Raw genomic sequence first — 19,242 nt, forward strand, 5'->3', positions numbered from 1 at the left:
GTCTAAAAATTAATGATCTTAATAAACATAAAACACAGGTAAAGTTATGCATCGGAGATCTTTGTGATGTTTTTATGGTAATGTATATTAAACATTTAACAGTGTACAATGTGTCTATATACAGGTTAGTGGCTACTTGAAATGTTAAAAAATATTATGAAACTGTTGTAACTTGTTACGCTAGTCAGCACACAATTCCGAAAGCTATTTTAGCGTTTCCAGAGACTGATAAATGGTAGACTGATGGACATCTTCCGGCAGTTCTCTTTGATTTTGCGTTATAACTGACAAAACAAACTCTTTTAGTGCATATTTGATATTTATCTTCGCATTTTTACTATTGCTTGTAGAGTATCGAAGCCGTTCGTTCATTTTATTTAAAAGTATGCAAATAGATAACATCATCGAATGTATTACACTTTTTTTAAGGAAGGCAGGTTGCTGTAGCCCTGACGTCACTGCGACTCATAAGGATCTATTGTGACTTTGTATGTATAAGCCCGGCCGCACATTGTCCGAATTCTGATCAGAAACAGTTGAATTTCGCCGGACCGCCACCCCGCACACTATCCGAAATATCCTTCCGGCGAGTTCGAGCTCAGTCGGCGAAGTACAAAATGTAAGAGACAGCGCGGACGTTCAACTGTTTCTGATCAGAAATTTCAGACAATGTGCGGCCTGCTTAGACGTGGAAAATTAATTGATTCTTTAAATATTGTGAAACTTTATTTCTATATCTAACTAGCTGTTACCCGCGACTTCGTCCACGTCAACAAAATTTAAAATACATAGGTAAAAATAAAAAAGTAAAAAAATATCCTTCTCCTTTTTGGAAGTCTGTTAAAAAGTAGCCTAAGTTACTCCTTATTACATCAGCTATCTGCCAATAAAAGTCCCGTCAAAATCGGCCCAGCCATTTCGAAGATTACCCGGAACAAACAGACAGACATACAGACAGACAAAAATTCTAAAAATTGTTATTTTGGTGTAAGTACCGTCTAAATATTCATATGCATGTAGTAAAAAACGGTTATTTCAATATTACAAACAGACACTACAATTTTATTTATATGTATGTATGTATAGATTACATATATTGTATCTAACCTCCTGCCCACGAGTTCGACGAAAAGTTACATAACTTTGCGCTTTTGACATTCCAATACTTACCTTGATATTTGATTTTCAATATCGAAATTTCTCGAAATAATTTTCCTTTTACGTTCCCGACCCGTTTTTATTATATTATACACATACGTGGAGCCTTACCCTCACATCAAAGAGTATAAAAAGAAATAATAGGCAGTATCGAGGGTTCGGTAAGTGTCACATTAGGCGAAAAATTGCATATGGAAAATACAATCAGGTACTCTTTTACGCTTATCTCTCTTCGTTAATGTATGTACTACGTATGTACTACTTGTAGTATATTACAAAATTATTGTAGTTTTAGAGTAAATACAACGTTTTCCTATACATTTTATTATACCTTATAATATACGTTAGAGCGTTGCTAACTTCTATTAAATTTGAAATAAATTGTATCAATAAAGAAGAAAATAGCATTGGCACACAACATAAATTCCCTACTCATTCTTTCAAAACATTAATGCTAATAAGTAATAACATTTCAAAATTTACATTAAGTTTAAGAAATTGTATTAAACGAAAAAGGACTAATATTTTCGTCACCACTACTTAACTCAACTTTGGAGTTCAGATAAGTACCTTTCACATTTTCACTTGAAATACTTTAAAATAGTCGGTCCCAACGTTTCGTCCGGGTTCCTTAAGCTTAAATGACTCCTGCCGGGAGATCTTATACACATTCAAATTTATTCAATTTTAGTAAGCGAGCCGGGAAGGAAATGCCTAGATACCTGGTGCATTACCATCCGACTGCGGAGTGCCCTAATTCTGAGAGAAGCAGCGTTTACTCGAAGATAAGCGTATTATTTTGACTGTGATAAGCATACTGATTCACGCCGTAGCCAGAGCCATAACTACACGAAATGTTGCTGTCAACGTTGTTAGTTTCGAAAGCTTAAAAGCTTTTACGTTTATTTCAATTTGCTCTTAAATACTTCTTCTTCTATTTAAGGGAGGGAGAGGAATTATTTTCTTCTTATGTCTATTCCCATCTTGGTAGAGCCGCCACTTTTCTCTTGCTTCTGCCAGCACCTTTAGCTCTCTATAAGACGTGACATTCGCATACACTAATAGAAAAGAAGAAATAAATATAAGAACAGTTGACTTAAATTTTTCCTATCTCTTAAGCACGCTGCACGCCATCTTGAAAATATAGAATCCAAATGCGATTCAACATTCAGATGATGCAATGGAAAGTTCCACAGTATTCGATTTACGATTATACAGTAGTTTTTACTCTTGCGCAGTTTTATTAGTAACTCGACCACGATTTTGTTACGTCACTCATACAGGACAAAAGTTTCAAGTATGAGGAAATTTCCAATGATAATATTAAAACAATGTATGACGAATGGGAAATTCTAAATGCTATCGCTAAATATGTCCATTGCTCGAGCTTGGTGTAATTTTCAAATGTTATGTTTGTCTCGTTTTATTTTTCAAAATAAATTATTGAGTTTATAGAGAAAGCTTAGTATTTTATTACGCTTTGACTCACCGGTCATGAAAATCACATAAAACATTTGTTACATGTTAAATATCCATATAAAAGAAATTAGTTAAAAAGCGGAAATCGTAAAAGTTGCAACCTATCATTACTTACGTTATGAAAAGCTTTTATACCCATTCATTTTCATATTAAGGCAATTTAGTTCCTTTAAAGTTTTGACCTTGAGCTGTATATAACTTTGTATCGATTGTTCTAAATTCCATACTTATGTTATAAATAAGAAAGTGTCTTTCTACCATGCTACAAAAACTAAACCGATTATGATGGTTATAGGATAGTTGTTGACTAAGATAGTTTTTGTTGCTAAAAATGTATGGTTCCCGCGCATTACAAATTGTTAAGTGTAGTAGGTTGATAAGTAAAGTTTTAGTATCAAATTCATTAGAAAGTTTAGATGTAAAGTATATAATACTTTTTTTACTACCCAGTAGGTTATTCAATTTGTAACGTCCGAACGAAAACATGCCGAAAATATTAAACCACCTGACTCTCTCCTGAAGTTGAGAATACGAGATTACAAATAAAAAATGGCGACTTTAGTCCTGTCTGTATAAGTGAGAGTCTGGAGACAGCTTCCCGAACAAAATAATTTCCGTAGACGCCGGTTTTATGAATGGACGCTTAAACATTTCCAATTCAAATTCTTGACTTATCTGATGCAGCTCAACTCTCGTACAATATTATACGTCGAGTTCGGTACTCCGCGATTTATATCTTGTTCGCGCTTCGGTATGAAGTTGTTGACAGAATATGCGACTGTATTGTGATGTTTTTTATCCACATTTCCATTCTAATATTAACGCAAAAGTGTGTCTGTCTATCTGTCTGTTACCACTTCACCCCCAAAACGCTGAACCGATTTTGCTGGATATGGAGATACTTTTATTCCAGGAAAAGGACGTAGGATACTTTAATCCCGTAAAAATGTACAGTTCCAGCGCAATAAACAAACTGTATCGTGTTGGAACCGTACATACAATAAAATTTATATGTATAATAATATTTAACTAGATGATCTAGTTGATTCATTATATATTTTTTTTTATGAAATAAGGGGGCAAACGGGTCACCTGATGGAAAGCATGGGTCTCCCACGTCTAAAATTCATTTCCCCTTATATTAGGCACTTTCTTGATAAGCTTGTAGAACAAATGCTGAAGATTAGAATATAATAGCCAGTTTTTAGGGCAAACTACCCAATCGTTGATATTCTTCAACTAAGTAACACCGTAGGATTCGAAATAAGAAATGCCAATAATAAGATTTACTCTTTAGTAATTACCCTTCAAGTGCCAATAATAATTAGGTACTTTTCCCATTAACTTTTATGGTAATCTTTTTAAATTATGGTATGAATAAGACATCTCCTCAAGCAATCGAGTGAAAGAACAATAATATTAATAATATTTTATTTTATTAATTATTCTTCTTTCATTCAGTTTGCTCGAGGAGATGCCTTGTTCATCAATAATCATCCTATTAATATAAAATCAACATACTTCGAATGCTTTCATACAAGACTATATGTTTGAGGAGACAAAGATTTCTCTTTTCGTATTTATAAAGTAGATGAGCAGAGCTGGAAATCATACCGTCTCTGCAAATACCGTCACAAAGCATTTGCAAAAATTCTTAGCAAACGAATTCCGTTCTTGGCTTGAGCTTTTGAAATTATCACCCGAACCCCAGTATAAATGTCGTGCAGTAGAGTAGCTTTGTTGTGTCTTTGAAATCGAACAGAATCAAGTTTTTCGCGTGCGCGTTTTAATGCTTTATCGCTTTGGTTCCACAACTTATCTGAAATCTCTCTAATGCGCCTGATTCAAGCGATCCAGTATGAGTAAAGTCTACTGGGTATATTATATTGTGGCCGAACCCGGCGCAGCTCGCATTGTTTCTATGACGACGGCAGCGGCGGTGTCTCCGGAACCGTGTTTCTCGCGTCCGTGTTTGACGACTTTATAATGTACGCCTGCTTTTCGTCATACAAAGAAAAGCCTTTGACACCGCCGGTAGGATCGTGTGACACGATTATTCCTACATCAAATTAAAGCAGTACTCCGTTTCTTTGTTTGATATAGACCGTTTTTTTTTTATGAAGTAAGGGGGCAAACGAGTACACGGGTCACCTGATGGAAAGCAACTTTCGTCGCCCATGGACACTCGCAGTATCAGAAGAGCTGCAGGTGCATTGCCGGCCTTTTAAGAGGGAATAAGGGTAATAGGGAAGGGTAGGGATGGGAAGGGAAGGGAATAGGGGAGGGAAGAGAAGGGAATAGGGTAGGGGATTGGGTCTCCGGTAAACTCACTCACTCGGCGAAATACAGCGCAAGCGCTGTTTCACGCCGGTTTTCTGTGAGAACGTGGTATTTCTCCGGTCGAGCCGGCCCATTCGTGCCGAAGCATGGCTCTCCCACGTATAACGTTTTCTATCAAATTCCAAAAAAAAGTATGCCTTTGCATTCAACATAGGTGTTAAAGTTACGACAATAAAGCGAATTTTGCAGAAAAATTCAGTATTCTGCTTCACTCGTATCATAATACATAGAGTACTAACAAAATATCTGTGTTTTCACACTTGACTTGAGAGCAGACCCGCTTATCTATTCCCTGAAAGCCAACATAAATTTACGAAACGAAAAATAATTTTGAGTCTCGATCGAAACTTTATTTCGGCGCGTAAAAATACAGAGTTTAAGTAACAAATGGCGTCCGGAAATGTTTTGATCGGCCAAACAGTTTTACACAATAATTTATTAACCCAGATTTAGAGCTTTGCGCGCGAACGCAGCCATTTGCAACTTTGCAAAGTGTGCGAAACGAAACAGTGTGCACTGTGTATTGATTAGTATAATTTTTAGGGTTCCGTAGCCAAATAGCAAAAAACGGAACCCTTATAGATTCGTCATGTCTGTCTGTCTGTCTGTCTGTCCGTATGTCACAGCCACTTTCCTCCGAAACTCCGAAACTACAAGAGTTATACTATTGAAAATTGGTAAGTAGATGTAGTCTGTAAACCGCATTAAGATTTTAATACAAAAATTGAAAAATTATTAGAAATTTTAGGGGTCCCCATAGGTACAACTGAAACAAAATTTTTTTTTTTTCATTTAACCTATACGTGTGGGGTATCTATGGATAGGTCTTCAAAAATCATATTGAGGTTTCTCATTTCTTTTTTTTCTAACCTGAATAGTTTGCGAGAGAGACTCTTCCAAAGTGGTAAAATATGCCCCCCCCCCCCCCCTCTAACTTCTAAAGTAGGGGCATGATAAGTCTAAAAATAATATATGATGTACATTACTATAAAAACTATCAACGAAAATTGCTTTGAACGATATCTAGCAAGTAGTTTTTTTTATACGTCATAAATGGTAAACCTTAAATTAATTTTCATTAAATCAACTGAAATATAAAAATAAATCAAAAACCTTTTAATTTCATTAAAATAAACCTTATTACTGCTGCGGAACCCTTCATGGGCGAGTCCAACTCGCACTTGGCCGCTTTTTTATCGTTACCCATGCATCCATGGTCATAAAGTAAATCATTAGACTTATCATTGACTTTAACATTTACTCACATGTGGTATATAAGACATAGTAAATCGTTTTTAATAACAATAATTTATTAGGTTTAGTTATAAAGCTGTTTATTTTCCCTAAGAAATATTAATAGGTATTTAACTTCTGGAGAAACTTATATGTTTTATATATTTTTTTATAATATTATAATAGAATTATTAATAATTAATACTTATATAATAAATTGGAGTCAAAAACCTTCATTCATCTTGTTTAATCACCTTTTTTATTATAAATTTTGCACCCAAAGGCGGGCTTAATGCCTTTAGGCATTTTCTTCCAGCCAACCTTTGGGTGATGTAGAGACAATATGAGGTAGATGCAAAGTGCAATTTTATCAATAGTAATAATTAATACATACTATAATAATTACTATTACATACTATACGGATACTATATTTCAAATAAACTTTTTATGACCGAAAATATACTTACTAACCTAATCTGAATGGTACCTTCCATATTTATATGCTGTGGTGCCCTACTAACCCAGGAGCTTATTATGTCCCGTTGTATAAGCATTAAGCAGTGCTTAGTAGCTCATAGTAAATAGAACGGACACTATTTGTGGAGACAGACCAAACTATGTATATCTTTGTGATTTGTTATATTCCTATGAGCAGTATGTGTTTATATACTTAGAACTTTTGTTAATAAACTTACCGCAAAAATGTTATTAGAAAAATAACATTCCCAAAATTGACTCAGAAACTTTTCTGAGGGTGTGGTAGGTATGCAACTTTTTAACTCAAGGAACCTATGTTAACCCCATGAAGCTCTATAATAGCTTCATGGTTAACCCTAACTTCATACTTAAGCTGTCCATGACATGACTAGTCTATCATGAGCAGTCTATCAAGCCAAATAGCATATCATTTAAAGACAATCAGAGTACAAAATCATCTGGCTGAATGGCTTAAGCCTGGATACTTGACTTATTTGGAATGTGGGTGCGAAGTCATTCCAAATGGAAGGCACATTTGCTGGCCCTAATCTATGTACCTTTACACGATAAGCCAAAGTAGCGCAACGCTTAAGCATCCTTTGTCAAAAGTGTGTTGCATAACTAGCGGCCTTAGGCCGTTTGTCCATCGCCACCGTCACCGGGACGTCATCGACAAAATTCCAAGTAAAATGCTTCTTTATTACCTAGGTTATAGGTTTCAAATTCTACCGACACTGGTCAAGCAATCCATACCGACGCTGCTTTGTAGTGGCCTAGAGCGTAGGTCAGGGATGGCGAACCAATGGCGATATAAAATTTAGAGCTTGCCACTGGTCCCAAAACTAGTATCGAAATTATTTTAACTAACAATGAAGATCCTCCTCTGCATAGTGGACACCAAATTAGGCAAATTTCTAAATACGCATAGAATCACAAAAAAATGAATGGCACGTTTATGACTTGACTAAAGATTTCCTCAGAAAAGGGCACGTTGATTTGAAAAGGTTCGCCATCCCTGACCTAGGCTATAGGTTTCATTTTCTGTCGACATTGGTCTAGCATCTCATGCCGCCGCTGCATTGTAGTGGCGGCATGGGTTGCTAGGTATACCTAGGTCATAATTAAAGTTTATTTGAATTTTTGTCGTTGACGTCCCGTTGATGGCGGCGGTGGACAAGCGGCCTAACGGCGGGTTATCGCTAAGGAGCTGTATTAGTGCTAATTGTATGCAAGTGTGTCGTGCTAGTGTTGTGTACAGTGTGTTCGCACCTTCAACATGAGCCGCCGTTTAGCGGCCTCGAAATTTACTGTTTACTACCAGGTTTATTACTATAAATATAAGGGGTCTTCCGTCTTTCTAACACCGTTAGTGAGAGTGGCAGCGTCTTTTCATAAAAAAAAATGTTCTAAGTACGGAAGAGGTGAGAGAGACATTTAGTGATTAGAAAACTTAATTTCGGTGAGGAGTTTCATAGAAAAATGTGTGGCTTTACGTCAAAAAATTCACGAAGACAAAGTTTATTAATTATTTAATCAAACGCAAACGCATACGAGTACAATATACGGACGGAACGCCACGGAATAGTGTGTCATCCTTCGATCACTAATATACAACATACTCAGTCCGCGGCAAAAAACGACCTCCCTAAAAGAGCACCAAACGCAACATTCTGGTGGACTTTCGATTTAGTAGTGCTCGAACGCTCCGCTGGGAAACATGTCCCAGTGCTCGTTCAACAATTGTAAAAATCATACGTTTAAAACGCAAAAAAAGGATGGAATTTCATATTTCCGGTAAGTATTAATTTTATCCTAATATATTTCATACAATTGTATTATAAATATTAGTATTTCGTTAAGAAATCAACAAAAAACAGTTTTAAAATTAAGTTGTAAATAAATCAACACGAGGTATAAACCATCTCAATTGCGAATACTCATACTAAAGGTACTTATCGTAGTTTATCATGCCCACTTGAAATGTTCGGGTTATACACTGTGTTTCTGTTCCATTTGGTGGAGTCGCTATTAATTATTATTTATTTTATTGAGGAATATATTTCTTTTAGGTTTCGTCGAGATCCAGTTAGATGTGGAGATTGGATATCAGTTATAGCACGGCAAAGATGCGAACAATTTTTCAAGCCGACTTTAGCGAGCGTTGTATGTTCTAAGCATATTTTTTTTTAAACGGGCTTTGGCCTACCATACATTCCCACCACTGTATCTCCTGTGTCGCTAGGATCGACAGCGGTATCCAACCACGAAAACCCTTTGATATGATCTCAGGGAGCCCGAGGGACATGCTAAAGCTGTCTTGGGACCCGCAACGAAATTAATCAGAAGAAAAAAGTCAATGTAGTAACGCACAATCAAAAAGTCTGCGTTAGGAAGATAGCATGTGCGCCGCAGACTCGATCACACAAAAAGTGTATGTTTTAGTCAATTATAATAATATTTCTTGCGACACATCACACATACTCATAGACGAAACGGTTAGCGCTTGATGTGCCTCTAAGTGATGCCAACGTGGCCTCAGTGAGAATTGAGAAACACCTTAGACAAACAGCCAATATTAATCATAGTCAAATACAGCAAACAAACATCCGCTTATATCGAAAGACCAAGAAATTTTATACACTTTTCGTTTTCCATTACGTTTATGTAAAAAAGTTCCTACATTACTACGTAGGTACATACATTAAGATGTCTTATATAGTTTCATTATTCGTAGGTGTTATATATCTTTGTGTTAGTAACTTAACTAGTGTGTGCGCGTTTTTTTTTATAATTTGTAAGACTTAACACACTCAGTAGCGGCGTTAGGGAGGGGCGTCGATAGGCGATCGCCCAGGGCGCCGAAGGCAGACAAAAAGGGGTATCTTAGGTCTACCAGCACACTGTGCTCCGAAGAAATCTCGCCCAGCGCAAGTAGTGCTAAAATCAGCAATGAACAAACTGAATATGTTTTATCTACTTAACATAAAATCAACACATACATATTTTTATTAATGTTAATAATGTTACCTCTTCACAGTTATACACTCAACCAAATTGGATGTTTAATATGGAGATACTTTCAGTCTCCGTTAAAAGACTAATACGGTTCCCGCGCTATCCGCCTAATAGGCTATCCGCCACTTAACTTGACAGATGAAGCATGGAGTATCTGTCAAAGAAGCTGTGAATAGCCTATTCGACACTTTGTCAGAAAGTGGTGAAACAGGGCTAACAGGCCCTAAGTGTCATTGATGCTTAAAGTTTAGATATCACAAGCGCACGCACGTAGGTAATAGGTGTAGGTTGGTCCGTGTAGGATGTTCGTTACAAAATAATAAGTACAGTGATTACATTATTTTCACCTCGAGTGGCACCTCCAGGCGGCCATAATAAACTGCGCGTGGGGTTAAAATAATAATTGTTTGATATTAGATAAAGAAAAATCTCTACTTCGTAAAAAATAAACAGTGATTTACCACTATAACAAGATAAATTAAGATTAAAGATAATTTTAATATTAAACAAAGTAATTGGTAATGTGAGAGTGTCCCTAATTATTTCCACCGCCCGAAGTTGAAAATGTATTTTAAGGCCCGAAAATATTTAAAAATCTAAGGCTGTAAAGTATAAAATATGCCTTATAAAGCAGTATCCTATAACAGTACAATTTAGAAACTTTCAATTTGAAGACTAACGAACAGTCAGTTCTCAAATACTCTGCAGGACTGATGTTAATCTGTACCCGCCTTTTTGGCTCTACCGGAACTTAACGCCTGCAACGTAAGGTTCACCTCCATCAGAAATCAAGTAAAATAATCGTAAACGGCGTACAGTCGGACATAACTCAGTCCAGTGCCGGCGCGACAAGTAAAGGCACTCCGACTTTGAAATACGGCGTGACGGTGACGTGACACCCGACGCGATATGACGTGACGTGCGTCATATCGCCGACGTGATTTACAACACGTGCCTAGAGAGAGGCTGTCGACACAAATCTGTGGCGTAGAAAAAGTGACCCTTTTGAATTGTAAATGTCATGTACTATCAGAGAAGTTGATTCCTAGGCAGATGGGGATCTAGGAAGTTTGGTCGCGTTACGTCAAGCCCAGCCAATCACAATTAACATTGAATTGACATGATCTGACCACATGACGTTGGTCTGTCAACTGCCTAGGAAATAGGAATCAATTTCCTCGGTGGTACTTACATGTAAATTGTTATAGGATTTTTTACTATACTAAAAGCCAAAACTCTAGGCATATTACTTTATAGGGTCCTTCCCGTTTCATACCACATATTTTTCATACCGCGGTATGAAACAACGAAGTACTGTTTTTGAATTGCCTGTTTCATACCGGCGTCCGAAACAGCGAAGACCTTTTTTGAATTAGTCGATTCGTACTCGTACCGCAGCGCAGATTTTAGTACAGTCAAGCTCAAAATGTCGATACATATTATAGAAATTATAAAATAATAAATTATTTAATTTATTTTTATTATTTATTACATATTATTATTTTATTTTATTTCATTATTTAAATTAAATAAATTTATCTCAGAGAAACCAAATACATATTGGGCAATTTATTGATAGTATACGAAAAGACTCTAAGTATTATTGTGCTTTATTAAAAAACCTGATGATGTAAAAAATTCAAAAAGATCAACACAATCAATTGAAATAAATCAAAGAATATGAAACGAGCGTTTGCTCGTTTCATATTCTTTCCATTCTTCTTCTTCCATTCATATTCTTTTCATTCTTTCCATCAGGTGACCCGTTTGGGTCACCTGATGGAAAGCAACTTCCGTCACCCATGGACACTCGCAACATCAGAAGAGCTGCAGCTGCGCTGCCATCCTTTCAAGAGGGAATAGGGTAATAGGGCAGGCGAGGGTAAGGAATAGGGTAGGGGTTTGGGCGGTGGGCCTCCGGTAAACTCACTCACTAGGAGAAACACAATGCAAGCGCTGTTTTACGCCGGTTTTCTGTGAGCCCATGGTATTTCTCCGATCGAGCCCGCCCATTCGTGCCGAAGCCTGGCTCTCCCACGTCACAACCATACAAAAAAATTAAAAAACTAGCAGTACTACGGAACCCTACCTATATTGCGCGTGGCCCGACACGCACTTGGCCGGTTTTTTTTATTTGTATTTTCTGAACTATCTTTTTTCATCAAAAAAATCAACGCACTCTATGAGGGCACTTTTGAGATTGACAGCTCCCGGACCATAAGTACATTTATATTCTTTTTGATAATTTAAAATTAATTATAAAGTGTTAATTTTAAAGTTCTATGTGTAATTTAAAATCAAGCTGTGATTCTATTGTTAGAAATCTGATAGATAATATATTTTTTGATTTTGAAATAAATGACATTTCTATATACAAAATATTTTTTTATTTCTTCTTGTTACCACTTTTGTATACGCCAGTATAAATAAGTGATTAGACACAAAATATTTAATAAAATTCATGGTACGAATCCACCCATACCAAAAAAGAATTCGTCGTTTCGTACCACTCCAAGCACCTCGGTATGAAACAGACAATTCAAAAACAGTACTTCGCTGTTTCATACGGCGGTATGAAAAATATGTGGTATGAAACGGGAAGGACCCACTTTATATTGATGCACTGTGTCAATTTAAAGTTATGTGCTAGGCTCGTGGCCTTTTTGTAAAATTATATAGTGAGAGTGAGTGAGTGTTTTTAGCCAACGGTACCCTGGAAAGGCCAATTTATGTATGTTATCATTTAAATACTTACAGCATTTATCACTGAATTAATTACTAACTATTGAAACCTTAAATAATAGGGTCCCGTTTTTAGCCAACGGTACCCTGGAAAGGCCAATTTATGTATACTATCAGTTAAATACTTACAGCATTAATCATTGAATTAATTACTAACTATTGAAACCTTTAATTAGTTCAGTTTTTTCAGTCTTTTATGTTGAAAGTAATGGATCCCTTAACTATTATTTCCTACTTCTTTTCCAATTGAATGTACAGAAGCAGGACTTCTTAAGCTTTTATAGCACTTCTCTTATATTTTACAAGAAAATGTGAAACTGCACTTCAGATCTACTTTTGCCATAAAAATATCAGAACATTCCAATAAAACTTTTATGGATTTCATCGTGGTTCGCTTTACATCTTAGTTTTTAGCTCAAGTTTCTTGAAGATGTTTTATTTTGTGCTAGGATAGCGATTAAATAAAAAGCTTATAAATTACATGTTTTAATGTAATTTATAAGCTTTAATTCATTAGATCTGTAGCTTTGGTAATATCAGAACCAGTCCAGTTTTTCATTTATGCATGTGAAATATCGTATGCGAAAAATCTCAGCATTTACTTATTAGTTCGCAGATAATCAAAAAAATATTATATAGGTACATCACCTTTATGGAAGGCGGTAAATGAATCAATTTATTGTAGTTACTATGGGCCGAATGATCACTGAGAAGTTGTTAAAAAGCTGTCACCTATATTGGATATTATGTTCTTTTAAGGCCGTTCCCAATATTTGATCTATCTCTGGTTTTAGATACGATATTGAATGTACTGTCACTTCTTGGTGGAAATTCATGTTTCATTAATAATTATACACTTTACATGCACTTATTCCACTTTATTTTAATAGATTTATTACAAAATTATTATTATTTTTTTTTTGTTTTGGTTTTGGTTTCGACAAATTCATCATCTCTGGTTTTGCCCTACTAGAGACAGGAATAGCTCACATTAGACATTAGAGACATATATATTTTATGGCAATTCAACGCTAGCTGCGATCGGTTGTATGTCAAACCAGAGATAGATTGAATATTGGGAACGGCCGTTGGTGTAAAATTAAAATAGACTAGAATCTAGATGACGCCCGCAACTCCGTTGTGCTAAAATTCATATATCGCGCGGGAACCGTACGTTTCTCCGGGATCAAAAGTATCTTTAACCTTTCACGGAACTCAAAGTATCTCCATACCAAATTTCAGCAAAATGGGTTCGAGCGTAAAGACGTAACATACACTTTCGTATTTATAATATTATTAGTATGGATTGTTACGGCGTTCCCCCTACGGAGATGTCGTAATTTACCGTTTATAGAGCCTTATTAACTCATAATTTGAAAGCTACAAAATTATTTAAGTAAATAAAAATACAGCAATAATCTTCAATATATGAACGTTCCTTTCATAGCTATTAATTTCCTATTTTTGTTTTTTATACTCATGATATAAGCTTCCAAAGTAATACCAATTTATTAAAATTCAAGCATACATTCAGCATCTCCCTAGTATATACAAATTACGGTTATTTGAAACACACGACAATAGATAGACAATTTCATTAACTACATATTCCCCTTTTTAAACTTTTAAGATCAATTTTGATTAGTTCAAAATTGATCTAAAAAAATTTAAAACAAGTAAAAAAAAAAAGGTGAAAAAATAGGATTTTTGTGCGATCTCGGCAACGCGTCAAATATATGGTGAAGGTCGTTTGCTCGAGGGATGGCCTTAATACAGCTGTAGTTTCATTACCATACGCGCTAACACTTGCCATTATCACGCCAATTACCTCATGTGACATGTACCGTGTGTATGTGTGTCTCTGTGTGTACAATGGCGATAGCGGACAGGTTTCGTTACGGAAAAACCACTTATTGTTATTTCCAATATTTGATTTCCATGTATACGCATTTACTGACTACTGAAGAATATATATATATATATTTAATTCGGGCATCAGAGGCCCATATAACAAATACTTTAAATGTAACATACATATAATTATAAGGGAAGGTGAGGTAAAATGATCCCCTTAAGGGAAAAATCTTAAGTATGGCTATAGTTGAAGGAAAAATCGCAATATTTATATGGCTGGATGTAGTGAATTTACCAAACTTCGTGATAGCACACTTATTTTTTATCATATTTACGTACTTTTTGTACTAGAGGTTTTTGTAAAAGTTTAACTAAAGGATCATTTTATACACCCCTATGTATAAAATGATCTATGATGAATGTTAAAAAGAAATAACAATCGAAAAAAAAATCGAGACTCGCATGTATGATGATACCACCTCTTATAGAAAAATGTTAGTCAAGCGTTAGCGCGATGTAAAAGACGCACGGCGCCATCTAGTATGAATTTTTGGAACTAACTTAATTTGCACAAATTTTCGTATTTTCACCCCCTTACAACCCTTTTTTCCAGTAAAAAAGTAGCCTATGTCCTTTCTCAGGCTTTAGACTATCTGTATACAAAATTTCATTACAATCGGTTCGGTAGTTTTGGCGTGAAAGCGAGACAGACAGACAGACAGAGATACTTTCGCATTTATAATATTAGTATAGATTTAACGGGCTATAGCCTATCTATACATAAACTAAATTTTTTTTGAGTTAAGCGTACTTACTTCTATATGAATATGAAAAAATACGATATTATGTTACAATTATCATCATGATGAGCTATGAACTAAGATCGTCAATAAATATCCTCAGATTGATTTTACGGGTTTAATGTAGTGGGGTGATAAAGCCGGCGATAATAATATCACCGCACCGGTAAAGTGATACTTTCACGGCGTCGTCAACTTTTCTTACTTTATTAACACTGTCGAGTGTTTCTAACACGCTCATAAGAGGACTAGGATTAAAACAAACTAACGTTTAATATTATCTTATATTAAACTTAATGTAACTAATTCCTTTTACTATTTAAACGTGTCATTTTAGAGTGATGATTATTATTATTAGACTATGTTTTCTGCAATATCCTTGCGTTTTTAAGAACATAATTATATTAAAATCGCATATACTATAGAAAGATAGACACAGATTCGCATTCATAGTATTGTGGCGGTACCCACAATTCGCCTAACATTCCTGCATCGCGCTATCGAAGTTTTCTGAGCGCGTCGGTATATATACGACAGCTGAGATGTATCACGTGGACTCCGGCCTGACCGAGCATAACACCTCGCTCGGTCGGAAGATCTTCCTTTGTGGCCGCCACGCACATATTTTTTTTCTGTTTCTCTCCAATCAATCATAAATCATAATAATCCTCTGGAGAAGATATTCTAGGTGGACCTCGAATCAATAACTTCCGAGTTTACCCCAAGTTTCTTACATTATTCGATGTATTATTCTTATTCACCTAATGAATATACATGGGACCCCACAGGATCTTTGGCCCTTTGGCCCTCTTGAGTCCTGAGGTTATGTAAATCGCTTAACGACCATCGCTATTAAGACCCGATGACCCACTTAGCATTAACATTTTAAAATGTAATTCTGTTAAGTAGACAATTAGTCCGCTTCCCGGGACGGGCATTGTTCGCCCATTAGGCGGACTCCTATTGAATCCTAGTTACGAATCGGCATTAAAGACTTCTTTGTTCTATCGCGGAGGGGTTTGTTCAGGGACAGGTAAACCCCTAAAAGCATCAGATGAATTATTATGCTAAAACTATAAATGGAAAGTTTGTTCGAAGGGTTTGATAGTTTAACTGTTAACATAATATTATAATTTATATGGTTTCGCCATTTTCTCGTAGCTCTACAAATTGTAACGCGGAAGAAACACAAAAGCAATTTTTATTCATCCGCGCAAATTCAATGCGACACAAAGAAAAGTCAAAGTTTTACATGAAAACACAATACAACAAAGTTTAATTTAAATTTTCCTAGCCGCAGTCGACTCGATCGTGAACCGGTCCGAATTTTCCGGCAGCAATCTAAATAAATAGGTCACCTGAATAATTCCCACTCAAGAACCCGCGTCAAACGGAACCACCTAGTGGAAACCAAAGGGTACGTACATGAGGTGATTCCGCAGCCCGTTTGTTGGCGAATTTTATCGCGCACACAAAGCGGTTCACAGATCCGGAAACTTCAGGTTATGATATTGCGTGTATGAGTTTTTGTAGTTTCTCACAAAACGCTAAATTGAATTTTACCTCTAGTCTAAATCACAACGCGGTTGCGCTATTTTTGTTTGTGATTGTACTCGGGTAATGTTGGTGAAGCTATCGTCGATAGAATATGGACCATGCATTGTTATTATATTATTTTGTTTAAATATAATATTTTTAGACAGACATGTCTAACATCTTAATTGTCAATGGGCATAAAGTACAACATAATCTCTACCGTTTGTGGTGATTCTTGTATAAATAATTATTATACTTTTATAGCCTGTATAGTAAGAAATCATTTTCATTATAACCATAAAATCCGATTATAACAAACGAAACCATCCCTGAGATATCTTAGGCTTATCTTCAAACGATGGCCCTAACACACGGAGTTAAAGTTGTTTTTGCAATACAGTCGGTTTTCGCGCCATTTTCATGCTAATTTTCCAGGGTGCGCTGATTTGGCGAGGTTATGAAATATATGCAACAGACCCCCGTACCTTTTCAATTTACCTGGCGTCTTGCCCCCTGGGATCCGAAGCTGAAGACAGAATTTTGAGCATAACACAATATTGCATTGTGTTTTAGTGAATTTCTCTGATTGTATTTTATGTGGCTGCCGCAACGCGTAACTTTAACCTGCAGAATTGATTTAATGCGGTGCAAAGTATGAAATATTTTGTGCTATTTTTCGTTTTATGTTACCTTTAATATATCATTGCAAAGTCGATTTAAAAAGTTGAACCGTTCAACTTTGTGTGAGCTCACAGTGAATATTTCAGGCGCTTGAAAGGTTACCGCTGGTCAGTTTGACGTCAGGAATTTTAGGGGTATGCAGAGGACAGAATAGACGGTTATAATTAGAAGGATAACTTTGATCAGGCCTTTGATGCAAGCAGGTATTGGACCCAAAATTGTGGTCAAATAGCGATCAGATATTTCACCTCATCCTATCGAAATCCTAAAAGCTGTGGTACAACCAACTACGACTATTTCGAGCATTTTTATGGTCTACATGTCTACGGCTGCACATTGAGGTCTTAGTGAAAAAATACTCAATTAAAAAAATCAATACCTATTCATTTTAATCTCATGCAACTATCCGCTCTACGCAATCAGTCTCTACGTCAATATAATCTAATGTATTTTTTTTACCGAAAATAATATAATAATTATTGCTTCCTTTGAAAATCACTTAAAAACGGCCTAAAATCAACTTTGTGTTGCTTTACATTGTTGCTGCTATATACTATGTGCTATGTAGAGTTGGCGCGGTTTGAAATAGAGTACACTTCTCCATTTCCGGCGAACGTAAGTGGACACGGAGACAGCTACATATTCGCCACTAAAACGAAAATCTTGTACCAGTGATTCGCTGTAATATTAAATAGTTTGGCGGCGAGGGGCCGATGTTTCCGCGATGCACTCAACTCGCGGAGCGTCAAACGCAGAGACTACGTGACGAGAGTATCAGAGTACGTGACGCTCTCGAATAACACAAATCTTTTATACTTTGAGTCGGATAAAATGTCCCTGCGACGGTTCAACGTTACCATTCCGACTTTATTGTGGAAGGGACGTCGTTATTGGGATAACGAATCTAATGTTTCCTGGAGTTTTTTCTCGTGTAAGAATATCTTTCTTTGTTGTTGGAAATTATTAGGAACGTACGTAACATATAAATGAGAAGGGATATTGTATTTTGGATAGGGATAGTGTTCCGTCGGTGGGATTCGAACCCGCGACCCCCAGCTTGAGCTACCAACGCGCTCAGAGGTCGTCAAATATTGTATGAATCTGAAACTTACGAAACGTGATTTGAATTTAAAAAAATGGTAGTCCATTTTTTTTTTTAAATATCAGAAATATGAAATATACTTTAATTCCTTATAATATAATCCAATTTTATTACTATGTAGCATTAAAAAAGGTTATCGTGGTCCCCAAAAAAACAAAACTTTATAATATTCGATACGCGTAGGTACCGTATTTCAACGGAGTTCGTACGAGACATGTGCTGCGCGCATATAAAAAACGTATCCTTGTACATAGTGAAAGTTTAAACTGTTGTGCCTTATATTAAATAATAAATCCGAGGAGACATGTTGCGGGTGTAAAACGTAGTGTGGCTTATACCGCCTGTAATACGGCTATTTGCTTTAATATTCTACTCTAGCTTTACGGCGTCGAGCGCGTCTTAGTATAAGATGAGTAGTGAGTACCTAAACTGAAACCTCTTAGACCAATTTCTTTTGAGCTAATCTCGACTGTACATGTTTGGTTTTTATGAATTATGTACTTACAAGTCATGTTAATATGTAGCATTATAGCATAGTATGAGAAGTTCGTGTATTCGAAACATAATATTATGTAAGAGTATTTTAATACACGTCACATTAAGTCAATATCTGCTCTGAATATAGTGGTCACAGAGATAAAAGATATTTAAACCTTTCTGAAAGTAGCGTGTAACAGAAAGAATATTCTCTATAACCTTCAAATTTAGAATGCCAAGAAGCTTTAGAATGATAGCTTTCCCTTGAGATCTTTGACTTTTGACCATTACTGCGCGCTGATCTCCACTTTGTACGAGGAGGCGTAGGCCATATCCGTTAAAAAAAA

At 36.0% G+C, this 19,242-nt stretch overlaps 1 protein-coding gene across 9 annotated transcripts in view; it reads left to right on the top strand.

Annotated features, from left to right (window-relative positions):
- Window positions 1-19,242, top strand: part of LOC121740021 (CUGBP Elav-like family member 1) — a 364,655-nt gene that overhangs the window by 333,365 nt on the left and 12,048 nt on the right. The gene's annotated exons all lie outside the window — the stretch shown is intronic.

This window comes from Aricia agestis, chromosome 2, assembly GCF_905147365.1.
Source record: "Aricia agestis chromosome 2, ilAriAges1.1, whole genome shotgun sequence".
Classification (NCBI taxonomy): domain Eukaryota; kingdom Metazoa; phylum Arthropoda; class Insecta; order Lepidoptera; family Lycaenidae; genus Aricia; species Aricia agestis.